General features: G+C 40.1%; 1 long non-coding RNA gene and 4 other non-coding genes across 6 annotated transcripts; all 5 read left to right on the forward strand.

Annotated features, from left to right (window-relative positions):
- The first annotated feature begins 2,064 nt into the window (after nucleotides 1–2,064).
- Nucleotides 2,065–11,618, forward strand: LOC139175602 (uncharacterized). Of its 2 annotated transcripts, none has more exons than XR_011560534.1 (10): nucleotides 2,065–2,090; nucleotides 2,793–2,835; nucleotides 4,466–4,497; nucleotides 4,860–4,931; nucleotides 5,144–5,164; nucleotides 7,075–7,139; nucleotides 8,078–8,124; nucleotides 8,484–8,516; nucleotides 9,573–9,648; nucleotides 11,090–11,618. It is a non-coding gene; the product is annotated as an uncharacterized lncRNA (long non-coding RNA). The 2 variants fall into 2 exon arrangements; XR_011560535.1 differs by having other exon boundaries at nucleotides 2,068–2,090; nucleotides 11,087–11,618.
- Nucleotides 4,266–4,337, forward strand: LOC139175626 (small nucleolar RNA SNORD26). The gene has a single exon (XR_011560548.1). It is a non-coding gene; the product is annotated as a small nucleolar RNA SNORD26 (small nucleolar RNA).
- On the forward strand, nucleotides 6,855–6,982 carry LOC139175618 (small nucleolar RNA SNORD22). The gene has a single exon (XR_011560540.1). It is a non-coding gene; the product is annotated as a small nucleolar RNA SNORD22 (small nucleolar RNA).
- Nucleotides 7,201–7,272, forward strand: LOC139175615 (small nucleolar RNA SNORD30). Its single transcript, XR_011560538.1, has one exon. It is a non-coding gene; the product is annotated as a small nucleolar RNA SNORD30 (small nucleolar RNA).
- LOC139175617 (small nucleolar RNA SNORD31) lies at nucleotides 9,417–9,484 on the forward strand. The gene has a single exon (XR_011560539.1). It is a non-coding gene; the product is annotated as a small nucleolar RNA SNORD31 (small nucleolar RNA).
- Nucleotides 11,619–15,256: the final 3,638 nt, after the last annotated feature.

Below are 15,256 nucleotides of genomic sequence, written 5' to 3' on the forward strand. Positions count from 1 at the left end.
ATAGATAGATAGATAAGAGATGGATGGATGGGTGGGTAGATAGATAACAGATAGACAGATAGATAGATAAGAGAGAGAGAGACAGACAGATAGATAGATAGATAAGAGATAGACAGACAGATAGATAGATAAGAGAGAGAGACAGACAGACAGACAGACAGACAGACAGACAGACAGACAGACAGACAGATAGATAGATAGATAGATAGATAGACAGATAGATAGATAGATAAGAGATGGATGGATGGGTGGGTAGATAGATAAGAGATAGACAGACAGATAGATAGATAAGAGAGAGACAGACAGATAGATAGATAGATAGGTAGATAGATAAGAGATGGATGGATGGATAGATAAGAGATAGATAGACAGACACAGATAGATAGATAAGAGATGGATGGATAGATGATAGATAGATATAGATAGATAGATAAGAGATGGATGGATAGATAAGAGACAGACAGATAGACAGACAGACAGATAGATAGATAGATAGATAGATAAGAGATAGAGACACCCCGACTTAATTATTGGATAAAAATTATCCAAACTTAAACCCAAATTGCTGGCAGTGTAAAAAAAATATGGCACCTTATTTCACATAACAAACATCATTTGATGTTTGTGTCCTGAAACAAAAAAAAAAAAAAAGGAATAAAATTCAAAAATGGGTACAGGAGAGAACGCAGACAATAGAATTTATACCGGAACTTTTTTTATTGGGAATTTTCAAACAAGAACATAGCAAAGGTTAAAAAACTATGTAATATTGCATATCACCACCGCAGCTAGGATTACTTTTGCCCAATTTTGGAAAAATGCAGAGAAACAACCCCCCCCCCCCCCCCCCCAAATGGACAAGCTCACAATAGTATTAAGGGGCCAAAAAGAATCAGAATACGATGCCAATGGATTGAACTTAGGGGGAAAAAAATAAGATCACGGGTAACTCTCAAAACTATTAAAATTCAGTATGTAAATATGTAAATAGAAATGTATAACTATGTTAAAGTAGGAAGTTTCGAATAAGTATTATCTCGATAAGTAGATAGGAAATGTTTTTATGTAACTGCAGAATTACTAAAAGTATAATTATTGTTTTTAAAGAAAATATTTGAAAATTAATAGTTTATTTGAGAGAGAGAGAGAAAGAGAGAGATTTCATCTCATGTATGGCCGTTCGGTTGTGCATTCCTTCTGCAGGTGACTGACTCTTGCCATCAATTGCTAATTTATGAAATAAGAGAATTGGTGCAATAAAACAAACGCAGCAATACGTAGGAATGGGTGGAGCGGTGACACCATTAAAGGCAGGCATTGCAGTCAGATAAATCCGCCAAAAGCTTTTACATGTGTGGTTTGGGAGCACTCTGCACATGCTTAGCCACACTGTCGTTTGGAGGAGGGCTTGCAATCCTATATCTTATTGCCCCTCTTATATTTTATATATCTTTCTATCCTTTCCCTGATAGTTACTACTACATGTTTTTATTCTCTTTAACTTTCAATTGGTATTGGACAAAATAAATAAATAAAATAAATAAAAATAAAGTAGTAAGTCTACAGATCTAGCCCCCATATTTTCCATTACGCATGCGCGCCCTTTTGAATCTTCCTTCTCTCATTGCACATGCGCCACTGCGCCGGCCTTTCGCGCGCATTTCTCCCCTCGCCATTATTATCATAGAGATACGAAATATAGAAGAGCCTTTGGAAGCAAATCTAGTTTTGGGGACCACATAAGTTTCATATCAAGAATGGCCATTATTCCTCAATGGTACGTTCAAAATCTGAACGTTGCCTTTAAAAAAAAATTACATTCAACAGCAGGGACTTGTGTGCATGAAACCTATGGTAAAAGATGTCGAAATATCCCTAAGCCTCCCCATGCACGGCCAGCGCTCATATCTTCACTTTAAGTATCTCTATAGTGAAATCTACCCATAATTCTCCGCGCGCTGACGATCCCAGACAGGAACTCCTCTATTGGAGTGGGCGGAGCATTTCCCATCGTGCCCCGCGGCTTCCGAGTATTTAATCCTTTGGCAGCCCGCTCCCATTTCTTTTTCGGTGCGTCTGCGGCCTGCAAGGTATGTCTTGTTTTTAATCCGTCGCCATCCCGGGCCTGCGTGAGGATCCTCCCCGGTCCGATCGGCCCGATCTCTTTCCAAAGATCCCCTCTTCCTAAATTAGGCGCGATTGGGATGCAGTAGATGGAGAGAAAAAAAGATCCCACCCCAGGATGGGATCGTGTATGCTTTCGGAATGGGATCTCTGCAAAGCAGATGGGATTTTTTACAATGGGGAAAAGTTGCTTTCAAGGCTGTTTTTAAAAAAAATAATAATAATGCAATGGTTTATTATAAAATTTTATATTTTGTGCCTATAAAGATTTTTCGTTGGGGGAAAGAAGGGAGAAAATGCAATTGGGCAAAAATTTTGGGTGGGGGAAAAAGGCTTAAATTTGGATATTGCTTTTGTAAAATGTATTTTAATGATAAGGGTTTTTAGACAAGTTTTAATGCAATAATGTGCTAAACGTTTGCAATTATCTAAAAAAAAAGTTGCTGTGGTTTTTAAATTTGCAAGCCTCGTCCCAGGTTTTTTTAAATAATTTTTAAAAATTTAAATAAAATAGGAGTCTTTTCGGTGATGAAATTAACACAGACCTGTTCTGAATTATGCTGAGGAGGTTTTAAATTTTCTGAGCAGACTCCTAGGCTTGGTTAAAAACTATGACTTAACCAAGGTTAGATTATATTTTGTAACCAGCTATTATTTTATTTCTACAGGTGGTTTTGTGCCAGGATGGGATTCTGCAGCTCAGCATACGAGGTGAGATGGGCTTTTAAAACAGGTGTTTATTGACCTGGTCAATTTCAAATTTATTATAACAGTCGTAGACGAAAACAAATAAAAACACTCAGTGAATACACAATCAAAAGTTGCAGGATAAAATGATCAATAAGAGATAAAATCCAGTCTATCAATTATGTATTGTCAATACTACTAAAATTACAATCCATAAGCTGTGAGGTCTATATTCAGTTTGAACACTATTAGGGAAAGGAAGAAATAAGGACATTTCTGGTACAAATTAGCTAAGGTATATTAAGCGCCTAAAAGATATACAAGGAGCTAAAAGAACAAGAGGAATCGGGATATAATAAAATTTGGTATAGGCTTATGATTGGTTGAACAAAAGAATACTTATATAACAGTATATTTTATATTAAATGGTATAAGACTATGTAAATGATGTAAATAGTAGTAACAAATATAGTCAATATTCTTCATTTAGACCTACTTTTTTCTTTGGGGAGGTAATTTTTTTAAATATTTTTCTTCAATCACATGTACATAAAAAAAGTACCATTAATTTTAGGTTATATTACAATATATCATTTTACAATTTCGGTATACATAGCTTAACCAATGCTACCTCCTTAACATTTAACATCGGAACAAAAATAATTACTCCATTTCCTAATAACTGTTAGCCAATATACATTTTAGGCTGTTACTATTAATCACATCTAATTAATTAAGCCAATGTTCTTAAAATATCCCCCATAACAATTTTCATGTGTGTTTTAAACCCTCTTCCATAATAAATGCCCTTTAGAATGAAAGAAAGAAAACATTAAAAGAAAAGGAGCGAAAATATCTAATTACCTCCAACACAGTATTTGAATTAAATCCAACCATTGCTAAAAATAGTTTAAAAATATATGTGGTGGGAGGGAAGAAACCCACCTCTCTTTTAACATGATATGTAAGATTTTCTGAGAAGAATGGAGCAGTTTTGGCTCCTTAGAAACATAGAAGACTGATGGCAGAAAAAGACCTCATGATCCATCTACTCTGCCCTTTGTTGCATGTTTTGTCTCTTTGTTTTGTTTTGAAATTTAAAAAAAAATTAAAAAGGTATACATATACATATACACACGTGTATAAAGGTGCTTAAATTTCATTTTTAAAACAAAAACAAAGATTGTACCTCAAAGCCAGCTATTAGGCAGGCGGTGGCAATAATTCTATTGTTTGTTGCAATATTTATTTGGAAATTTATATTGCCTATTCGCATATCGTGGCTATAAAAGACAAAAGAAAGAATTGATTCATGAAAATTTATAGATAGCCCATCTCGATAATCCAGAGGTAATTTCAGATGGCCTGCAGTGAAATGTAGTAATAAAAATAAATTGAAATTACATTTGGAGCAGATCAAGCATAATTGACGTCTAGTTTGGAAATGGGAAAAGCTACAATGAGGAGATTTTTGAATTCTCTCTTTCTGATGTTTGAATGGAGAAACGAAAACCATTCTGAGTAGCGCCTCAAAAAAAGGAGAATTGGACCAGATGGATTGTTAAAATTATTGTCTAATAAAAAGGCTTTGTGAGGTTTAGATGAGAAGAGGGGGGGAAAGTAATTCATTTTTTTCCTCTGGCTTGTTTTGCAGCTACAAGCAGCAAGGATGCGTCTCCAGTACAGGCAAGTAGCTAAAAAGGCATAAGGGTTTTTAAAACTTGTTTTAATATTGGATTTGTATATGATTTTACTTGTGAGCCCCTCCAAGTCCTCAGAGAGGGGCAGCACACAAATCTAATAAATTATTATTATTTAAAATCATTTTATATCTGGTGTATAGCTTTTTAAAATCTGGATTATCAGTTAACACTTATCTGTGTTCTGTGATGTGAACAGACAAGCATATATCTGATGATGGGGTGATGTTTGAGTTAGGGTCTGAGAACACACAAAATCCAGATTTTTTTTTAAAGGCAAGAAGCTTGGAGCTGAAATGTATGATTTTTAGAATTGTCTTTGTTTTTTTTAATTATTATTATTTTCAGGGCTTGCGGTTGTGAATCTGAAAATGTTGGCCGAAGTTTAAAATATCCCCCGTGGAGCTCTTTAAGGAGAAGGTGAGTTTGAAAGTTGTGGGTCCATTGCGCCGAGAGGCTGTTGTGTGAACTTTTGGCATTCGAAAGGATGACTTTTGTTGTTGGACGACTTTTAAAGTCAAATGGCAATTTTGAGTTACCAAAGCCCTGATCGGCCATGCTTCTATCGCACAAATCTTTTTTCCCCCTGGATTTTCTTTCACTAATTTTCGCTTTTCTTTTCTATCCTACAGATAAATCCACTTTAAAGAAAGGTGAGTCTGTATTTAGGGGATATTTTGGTGAATTGATGACCCAATTTCGGCTGGGTGTTTTACTACATAGATAATGCTCAACCACAGTTGAGAGCGCAATTTGTTTTTAAATTAAAATTTAACTTATTTAAATACATTAAAAAATACAGTACGCGAAACAACACAAACATTTAAAACAAACAAAAATTGGATGAAAATGCAGCGTATCATAAAAAAACGGTTTAAACTATATTAACATTCTATTATGTTTTTTTGTTAATCAAATGTGCATTGATTACATTATTTTTTCTGTTGGCAATTGAGACATTTGTTAAGTATATATTGCCACCATTTTAAGCAAATTACTGCAGCTGTTAAAGGGATAACATGAGACAATTGACATCTGAATTTTGATCACATAGCTTTGGATACCACAGTCTAAAAACCAAGCCGTCAATCACTTTTTACAGTACTGTTGCGGCCCAGGAGTTTGTAGATTCCTGGTTTATATTGTCTTGCTTACCGTAGGCAACATTAAATGATTAAATAAAAGTAACCCTTGACTTAGGCTGCAAAGGAAATGAGAATTTTCATGGTTGTTCAGAAATTCTCATCCCATTTTGCAAACACCTTGGCCACAGTTATTAAACAAATGGTAAATGAATTGCATGGTTAAGCAAATTCTGCTTCCCCCCTGTTGACTTTCAATAGAAATAAAATATTTTCTCTTGGGCTTTTTTTAAAAAAAATTGTGAGCCACCTCTAGATTAGATGGGGCAGTCCTATAAATTTAATAAATGCATTAAATGCTTGAAAAGTGTTGCATACGAGGGCATATGTGCACTAAAGACAAAATTAGTTGTGTGTCCAATCACACTTCGCCAATAAAGAATAGAATAGAATTCTTTATTGGCCAAGTGTGCTTGGACACACAAGGAAATTTGTCTTGGTGCCTATGCTCTCAGTGAACATAAAAGAAAATATAGATTTGTCAAGAATCATGTGGTCCAACACTTAATGATTGTCATAGGGGTCAAATAATGAAACAATAATAATAATTAGATTTGTATGCCACCCATCTGAAGACTCGGGGTGGCACACAATAGTGAACAATATATAACAAATCCAATAATTAACCCTTATCATTAAAAATAACCACACAACCCCATCATACCATACATAAATCTTACTAGCAAGGGGATACATCGGTTACCCCATGCCTGGCGACATAGGTGGGTTTTCAGAGACTTATGAAAGGCGAGGAGGGTGGGGGCAGTTCTAATCTCCAGGGGGGGAGTTGATTCCAGAGGGCCAGGGCCACCACAGAGAAGGCTCTTCCCCTGGCTCCTGCCAGACATTGTTTAGTCAACAGGACACGGAGAAGGCCAACGCTGGGACCTGATTGGCCGCTGGGATTCATGCTGCAGAGTCAATAAATTAATAAAGGATTCTATTTTTATATATTATTATTATTTATTAGATTTGTGTGCTGCCCCTCTCCGAAGACTCGGGGCGGCTCACAACAGTAATACAAAAACAATATAACAGTGAGACAAATCTAATATTAAAATAAAACATATCTAAAACCCCAACAATTTAAAACCATACAACACATACATACCAAAGATAAAATATAAAAGCCTGGGGGAGATGTCTCAGTTCCCCCATATATATAAAAAGACAGGAGGCTATTAAAATCAGCAGCACGTCGTCCCAGTGATGAAAACCTATCGCGTCTTACTTTCTGTTTGGCGCCAGAACCTGCAAAGGTTGAACCCACTGGTACCAGCAGATGGAAAAGAGGATGAATTTGCTTCGGGAGAAGCTGTCTGACGGGACCAGGCATCTCAACCCCTTTTGTCTGTTATGAAATTCTCTGAGAATCCCAATTCCTGCCTTTTTTTTTTGGACATCATTATTTCTTTCAACAGCTTCCGAAAAGAAATGATCCTTCTTGGAACAATGTGAAGATTTCTCCCCCTCCTTTGGTCACAAAGTAAGTTTCGAGCTGCTCAATTCACAATTAATTTTTGTCACGCACCGGCCTGGGTTCCCGCTGATATGATGAGCACAACATTTGGAATCTCGTTCGGCTGAATCTTGCTGTTGAGAAACGGAATCTGAGCATTGGTTGGGAACTACGGGAGGAGTTGGGCGGCCTATTAATGTAATAAATTACATTTATTTTTTATTCATTCCATTTTTATGCCGCCCTTCTCCTTAGACTCATGCCGACTTACAACATGTTACCAATAGCACTTTTTAGCAGAGCCTACATATTGCCCCCACAATCCGGGTCCTCATTTGACCCACCTGTAAGGATAGAAGGCTGAGTCAACCTTGAGCCGGTGATAAGATTTGAACCGCTGACCTACGGATCTACAGTCAGCTTCAGTGGCCTGCAGTACAGCACTCTACCTGCTGTGCCACCCCGGCTCTTAGTAAATTAAACTTACTAAATTAAACTAGGCCAGATGGAAGTTCGGGGAGGGGATCATTGGTGCCCCAAATATTTCCCCCTGCTTTCTTTAATCTCTTTATAGCAGGAGTTGAAGTCTCAAATCTTAAGTTTCTTAAAAGTTGGGAGTTTTAATTCCACAGATCTTAAGAGGTTGTCAGAGTTGGATATCCCTGTTTTAACTTAGAGCCTGTTCATTTGGAGTGAAAACAGGCCCAAGCCTCTTTAAAAGCAGGATAATCCCAATTTAATGACTAGATTTTTCCTTGTTGGGGAGATTTCCAGATTTTTATAGCTGAGGTTGAATTCAATTTGAAGGCTCTGCTGGCAAACCTGGGTTTGTATTTTTTAAAAAAAATATTTTTAAATGCACTAAAACTAAAATCAAAAACAGATATACTGGGTTCTTATTAACTGATTTAAGAACAACAAGAATGGTGTATTTCTTTTATTCGTGATAGTTTTGTTTCCTACAGAATGGAGAAGCCTGCGACAGCATTCTTGGATGATGGAGAATGAACGGGTAAGATTAAGATCTGTGGGTCGGCAATCTAAAGCCCGTGGGTCAAATCTGGCACGGTGAGCAAATTATTAGCGGCGAACTCTGCATTGGCGACAGGAAGGGCATCCGGCTAGTAAACTCTTTGGTTGCCCCAACTCTTCAGCCTGATGCCGGGGATTATGGAGTCATTAAAAGCCATAAATAGCTGGTGGTTTTCGTCCCCGCCCGTTGCAGTTTTGAGGATGAATTACAACTAGCTCACTTTGAACAAAATGAAAAGTCAGGAACTGCCTGAAAAACTGCACAAAATATTACGAGCTGGGTTTTCATTGCCATCTTTATTGATTTGTTGATGTTTTGGTGGTTCTTTCCTCCCGCAGCAAATAACTTGCAAGGAACAGCAAAAAGTATAGGTGAGTGGTTTTCCTGCCTGTATAAATAGACTCAACATTTTTTGAATTTTTTAAAAAACTTTTTCACCACAATCATGCCTATATCAATGCATATGTACCTTGAAATATACTGCTCAAAAAAATAAAGGGAGCACTCAATACACCCTAGATTTGAACGAACGAAATATTCTCATTGAATATTTCATTTGCACAGCTATTCCATTTGCACAACAGCAGGTGAAATTGACTGTCAATCAGTGTTGCTTCCTAAGTGGATAGTTTGATTTCACAGATGTTTGATTTACTTGAAGTTATATTCTGTTTTTTAAGTGTTCCCTTTATTTTTTTAAGCAGTGTATATCAATAATATACATAATTTTTTCTCCCTCTATCATTCTAAAATCATATTATGTACTTATGGCTTCTCACTATCAGTCTGTTATTCTTCATTCATTCACTCTCCCCTCCCTCTTACTCCATCTCTCCCCCTTAATTTAATTTAAATGTATAAGCCTTCCTACTCCTCTACTCTTGATAAATAGCGTCCCAAGATTTCTGCTGCTGAGACCGTTGTTTCTCATTTTCCCTCCGAGTCTGGAGAGGGGCGGCATACAAATCTAATTAATAATAATAATTTTACAATTTTCCTTGCCGTTGTGCTTAAATGCAATCACACAATGGCTGAGTTAGTAACTTTGCTTTTGTAGACTGTTGTGATAGGGGGCGGGGTGACATGATCAGGGAGGTCGGCAACTGTCATTAATACAAGCAAAAGTTGCCCTGTTAAGTCAAAATGGAAGTTTTGAGAGTGGGACAAATCCACCTGAGTTCATAGCTCTGGCTAAATCTGGTTCGGTTTTGGCTTGGAGCCATTGGGCGGCTAGTGATTTTCGTAGGTTTTCAGATGTTTCCCTTGGCCGACGCTAAATGATGAGATCTTTACCGCCCCAGTCTGATTTCCAGTGACTGAGTGGTCTCTCTGATTAGAGGCGAAAGTCGGGTCTTAATTCTAGGTCAGTCTGGGAGTTTATGTCTTAAGCTGCCTTCTTTACATGTTGCATTCATTTTCTTTTAAAGCTCCACTTTAACACACCCTGGGCCTCTTTATTCTGGACTTGCAGAGCTTGAAATCTTCTGTTTTCCATTGGAAGAGGTGAGGGTCCATTTCTAACATAATATTGTTTTAAAAAATAAATTGCTTTCAGTTGGAAACAAGCTTATCAAGAACACGGATTGAAGTCTTGTTTTCTCAGATGGGCAGGAATTTGTCTAGATTCGTGAAAAAGAGTTTTAATGTTTGTTAACATGTTAACATTTAGCAGTGTTCTAATGTTTGAGGGGGCTACCACAAAGAAGAAGGTGATGAATTTATTCTCCAAAGCACCCAAGGGAAGGACAAGAAGCAATGGATGGAAAATAATCAAGGAGAGAGAAGCAACCTAGGTCAGAGGTCTCAAACCTGGGCCACTTTAAGACTTGTGGACTTCAACTCCCAGAATTCCTCAGCCAGCAAAGCTCAACACCTAACCTCAGCAAAGCTGGCTGAGGAACTATGGGGGTTGAAGTCCACAAATCTTAAAGTGGCCCGGGTTTGAGACCACTGATCTAGAAATAAGGAAAAAAAATTCCTGGCGATTGGAACAATTCGCCTTCAGAAGTTGTGAATGCTCCAACACTGGAGTTTTCAACAAGAGGTTGGACCACCATCATTTGTCTGAAATGGTATAGGGATGTGATACCACAAGTGGCATACCTACCTAGTTCAAATTTTGCTGTCTTTGTACTCCCAAAAGTGGTATTTGTTCTCCTTCATCCTTGAGAATTAAATGTATGCTGTAATTTACAGATTATTTCTGTTCCCTCCGGGACTGTCTTCTGCATAAATCCCAGCGGCCAATAAGGTCCCACAGAGTTGGCCTTCTCCGGGTCCTGTCTAAACAATGTCTGGCGGGCCCCAGGGGAAGAGCCTTCTCTGTAGCGGCCCCGGCCATATGGAATCAACTTCCCCCCTCCAGAGAACAGAACTGCCCCCACCCTCCTTGTCTTTTGTAAATTGCTTAAGACCCACCTATATCGCCAGACATGGGGGAATTGAGACATCTCCCCCCTTGCCTATGTAATTTTGTGCATGATATGACTATGTATTTTATCTATTGGTTTTTTTTTTCCTTTTTAAACTTTTTAATTTAAAACTGTTATTTTAGATTTTAATTATTAGATTTGTTACTATGTGTTGTTTTTATCACTGTTGTGAGCTGTCCCGAGTCTACGGAGAGGGGCGGCATACAAATCTAATTAATAATAATAATAAAAAATAATTCCAATAGGTTCTTGTTTTAGTGCACGTCCACCATAAGTGGAAAAAAGTTTATAGTTTTATGTATGGTGTGCTTGTGTTGCATGGTTTTTAAATGATGCTTTCTTTTAAATATTAGATTTGCTACACTGTCACATTGTTGTTATTATAGTTGTGAGCCGCCCCAGTCTGCGGAGAGGGGCGGCATACAAATCTAATAAATTATTATTATTAATTATTATTATTTCAGCAGCACCTCAATTTTCTATCTATGTGTCTCCTGTCTCTGTAAAAGCAGGCTTAAATGGTTGCCGTGAAGACGTTTTGAGAAGAAAAACATGTTCTTGAATCAAGAATGTGCTTTGAGACCATCCAACGACACGGGGTGAGGTTTCATCAATATGCTGATGACACCCAGCTATGCAACTCCACCCCAAGTCACTTCAGTGAAACAACTGGTCTGTGGACCGGGGTGAGGGGTCTAAGATTGGGAGTGTTGCCCAGGCTCAAACTCAACCAGGACAAGACGGAGAGGCTGTGGATACTGGCTCCAAAGGACTATGGCGTCGTTTGCAATTTGGGTGTCGTCCTAGCCTCACAGCTAAGACTAGATGAACATCTTGACAGCTATAGCTAGGGGGACCTTTGTGCAGCTCCGACTAGTGTACCAGTTAAGGCCCTTTTTGGATCGATCCTTGACGCCCTCATCACCTCACAGCTTGACTACTATAATGCACTATATGGGGCTACCCCTGAAGTGTCCGAGGACTACATTTTAAATGTATACAAACGTGCTACTGTTAATAAATACACTCCTTTGAAAAGTATAGTTGGCTTGTTTTCCTGACTAAAATGGATGGAACTTTGTTCAGGTAGTGTTTTTTTAATCTAATCGAGTAATGGTTATCTTAAATATTTTCTGTGAAAGAATTTAAAAATGTCGTTTTGCTTCTGGGAAAAAAAACTTATGTATTTTAGGTATCGTTTATCTAAATATGTGTGGCAATGAACTCAAACTTTCCAGCAAAATCGCCAGCAATGCAGTATAGTCTTATACAGTTCATTTAGGTTAGGTTCCACGGAGTTGGCCTTCTCCAGGTCCCATCAACCAAACAATGTCATTTGGAGGGTCCTAGGGCAAGAGCCTTCTCTGTGGGGGCACCGACCCTCTGGAATCAACTCCCCCCAGAGATTCGTGCTGCCCCCACCCTCCTCGCCTTCCGCAAGTGCCTCAAGACCCATCTATGTCACCAGGCCTGGGGCAATTAGACCTTCCCCCTCTGACCAATAAATGTAATGTATGGTGTGATTGGACTGTATGGTTATGTATTACATCAGGGGTTTTACTTGTTTTTTAAATTATTAGATTTGTGCTACATGTTTATGTCTGTTCTGTATCTACTCTGAGCCGCCCCGAGTCTTCGGAGAGGGGCGGCATACAAATCTAATAAATAAATAATAATTTAGTTGCTGAATGGGGTCCTATGATCCAGTAATTCTGTTGGTTTTGGGAAAGGAACAATGAGGGCCCACCTGTCATCTTGCAGCTCTCTGAAAAGGTCATTTGGTGAAGGGGAGAGGTCAAAACATCCCAGACAAAGCTATAATGGATGGAAACTAACAGGTTCAATCTTGAAATGAAGAATTTTTTGACAGTAATCTTATCAGTGGAATGACTTGTCTACAAGGGTTGAGAGCATCAACCGTTGAGACTTTCAAGAGGTTGGATGGCCTTTTGTCTGAATCCTGCTTGAGTGGGAGTGGGGTTGGACTAGATGATCTATAAGGTCCCTTTCAACTCTACTAGTAATCTAATCTCTGTTTTGGAAAAGCACCTTTGGGACAACCATGATCTGAATGACTGACAACCTCCATAGACAAGTGGGTTTTGTCCCAACCTCTTACCACCGTTAAGCGAATCACTACTTCCTAAGTTAAAGTGGGTCTTCCACTCAACTTGTCAGGAGGTTGCAGAAGGGGATCACGTGATCCCAGCACAATGCAACCATCATAAGTGCATGACTGCTGAGATGGAAAAAGTGGTGTGATTCCGATTAAGGGACCTGGAGGGTCATTCAGTCCAACCCCCTTGCCCAGGGGCAAGAGCTCCACCTCCAGGCTGCACTACTGCAGGCTACTTCAGTTGACTGCTACCTGCAAGTCCAAAATCTCACCGGCTCAAGATTACATCCTTTCCAGGTGGGTCAAATGGGGACCCAGATTGTTGGGGGGCAATAGGCTGACTAAACTGCTTAGAGAAGGGTGTAAAGCACTGTGAGAAGTGGTATATAAGTCTATAATATGCTTCAGAACCGCATTCTGCCGATAAGGTCCCACAGAGTTGGCTTTCTCCAGGTCTCGTCCACTAACCAATGTCAGGCGGAGCCCAGGGGAAGAGCCTTCTCTGTGGTGGCCCTGGCCCTCTGGAATCAACTCTCCCCTTGAGATTAGAATGGCCCCCACCCTCCTTTTTGCAAGTTACTCAAGACTCACCTTTGTCGCCCTGAGCACATAGTTTTTATGAATGGTATGATTCTATTGTATGGTTCTTAATGATGGGTTTTTTAAATGTTTTGTTTTTCTTTTTAAATATTGGATTTGTGTATTGTGATTGTTGTGAGCTGCTCCGAGTCCGGGGGAGAGGGGCGGCATACAAATCTAATAAATTATATTATTATATGCTATTGCTATGCCAAATGGCCACCATTTGAATTTTTGACCACGTGACAATGGAGATGGTCGCAACGGTGAAAAAGTATCGCGCATCACTTTTTCAGCATTGTGAATTTGAATGATCACTAGACAAAATGTACTAGGGTGATCTTGGCATGTTTTCAGCCCCGGGAATGCACGATACCCTTTTCACATAACACGCAGGTGAAAAAAAATGCCCCCGGGGGGGCAGATAACAAAGTAAACCAGCCTCTGCCATTTTATTTATTTATTTATTTATTATTGATTTTGTCCAATACACAACTGAGGGTTTTAGTAGGTATACACATAGTAAAATACATGATGAAGGTTATAGAGCAGAGGTCCCCAACCTTTTTTGCACCAGGGACCGGCTTTAAGCTAGACCAGTTTTCCATGGCCCGGTGGGGGGGGGGGGGGGGAGCTAGCTGTCAGCGGCGCCGTAAAAGGGGTGATCAAGAGAGGAATGGGTGAATGAATGGACGGAGGGTGGGAAGGAAGGAAGGAAAGAGGGAAGGGACAGGAACAAAAGAAGGGTGCAAAGGAAGCAAGGAAAGGTGTGAAAGGGGAGAGTAAGAGAGGAAGGAGTGAAAGAAGGGAATGAGGGAGGAAAGAAGGGAGGAAGGAAAAGGAAAGCAAGAAATGGAGGGAGGAAAGGAAGGAAAGAAAGAAAGAAAGAAAGGGGGAAGGGACAGGAACAGAGGAAGGAAGCAAGGAAACTTATGAAAGGGGAGAGTAAGGGAAGAAGGTAGGAAGGAGAAAGAAAAGAAGAGATAGAGGAAGGGAAGGTAAAAGAGAGAAAGAAAAAGAGCAAGAAAGAAAGCAAGAAAGAGAAAGAAAGAAAGGCAACTTCAAAGAAAGGCTCACTGAGCATCTCTCACTCTCTCTCTTTCTATCCCTCTTTCTTTCTTTCTCTTCCTTTCTTTCTCTCCTCTTCCTTTATCTCTTCTCTCTCTCCCTCTCTCTTTCTCTCCCCCCTCTCTCCCCCTTTCCCTCTCTCCCTCTCTTGCTATCTCTCCCCCCTCTCCCCCTCTCTTTCTCCCTCTCCCTCTCTTTCTCTCTCTCCCCCCTCTCTCTTTCTCTCTCTCTCCCCCTCTTTCTCTCTCTTCTTCTCACTTTCTCTCTCTTGTTTTCTTTCTGTCTCTTTTGCTTTCTCTCTCTCTCACTCTTTCTTGTTTTCTTTCTCACGCTCTTTCTCTCTCTTGCTATCTCTTTCTCTCCCCCCCTTTCTCACTCTCTCTTTCTCACTTTCTCTCTATCTTGCTGTCTGTTGCTCTCACTCACTCTCGTTCTCTCTCCGTTCTTCTCAGCGATGACGCGCGCACGCCCTGCCCGCCTCACCTTTGCGAGAGCACTTTCGCCCCGGGCTCTCAGCAAGGGGGTTTGGAGGAGAGGCGGGGCCGGCGAAGGTGATATTGAATGTCGGGGGAGAACGAGCGGCTGCACGCGCTCCCTATCCCCCTGCTAGCCCACTCGGAATATTCAAAATAAGAAAAGCCTTCGCTGGCAAAGGTTTTTCTTATTTTGAATATTCCGAGTGGGCTAGCAGGGAGATAGGGAGCGCGTGCCGCCCGTTCTCCCCCGACATTCAATATCACCTTCGCCGGCCTCCGCTGAGGAAAGCCTTTGCCGGCATTTCCTCCCGGCGTCAAGGAGGCGCAGCGGCGGGCGGAGAGAGGGAAGGGGGGGGCAGCGGCGTCCCTCCTGGCCTTGGCGGGCCGCCCAACCCTCCCCACCTCCTGCAAACGCGGCGGGCGGCGGGGGGAGAGCGAGG

The sequence above is a fragment of the Erythrolamprus reginae genome, chromosome 13 (genome assembly GCF_031021105.1).
Source record: "Erythrolamprus reginae isolate rEryReg1 chromosome 13, rEryReg1.hap1, whole genome shotgun sequence".
Classification (NCBI taxonomy): Eukaryota; Metazoa; Chordata; class Lepidosauria; order Squamata; family Dipsadidae; genus Erythrolamprus; species Erythrolamprus reginae.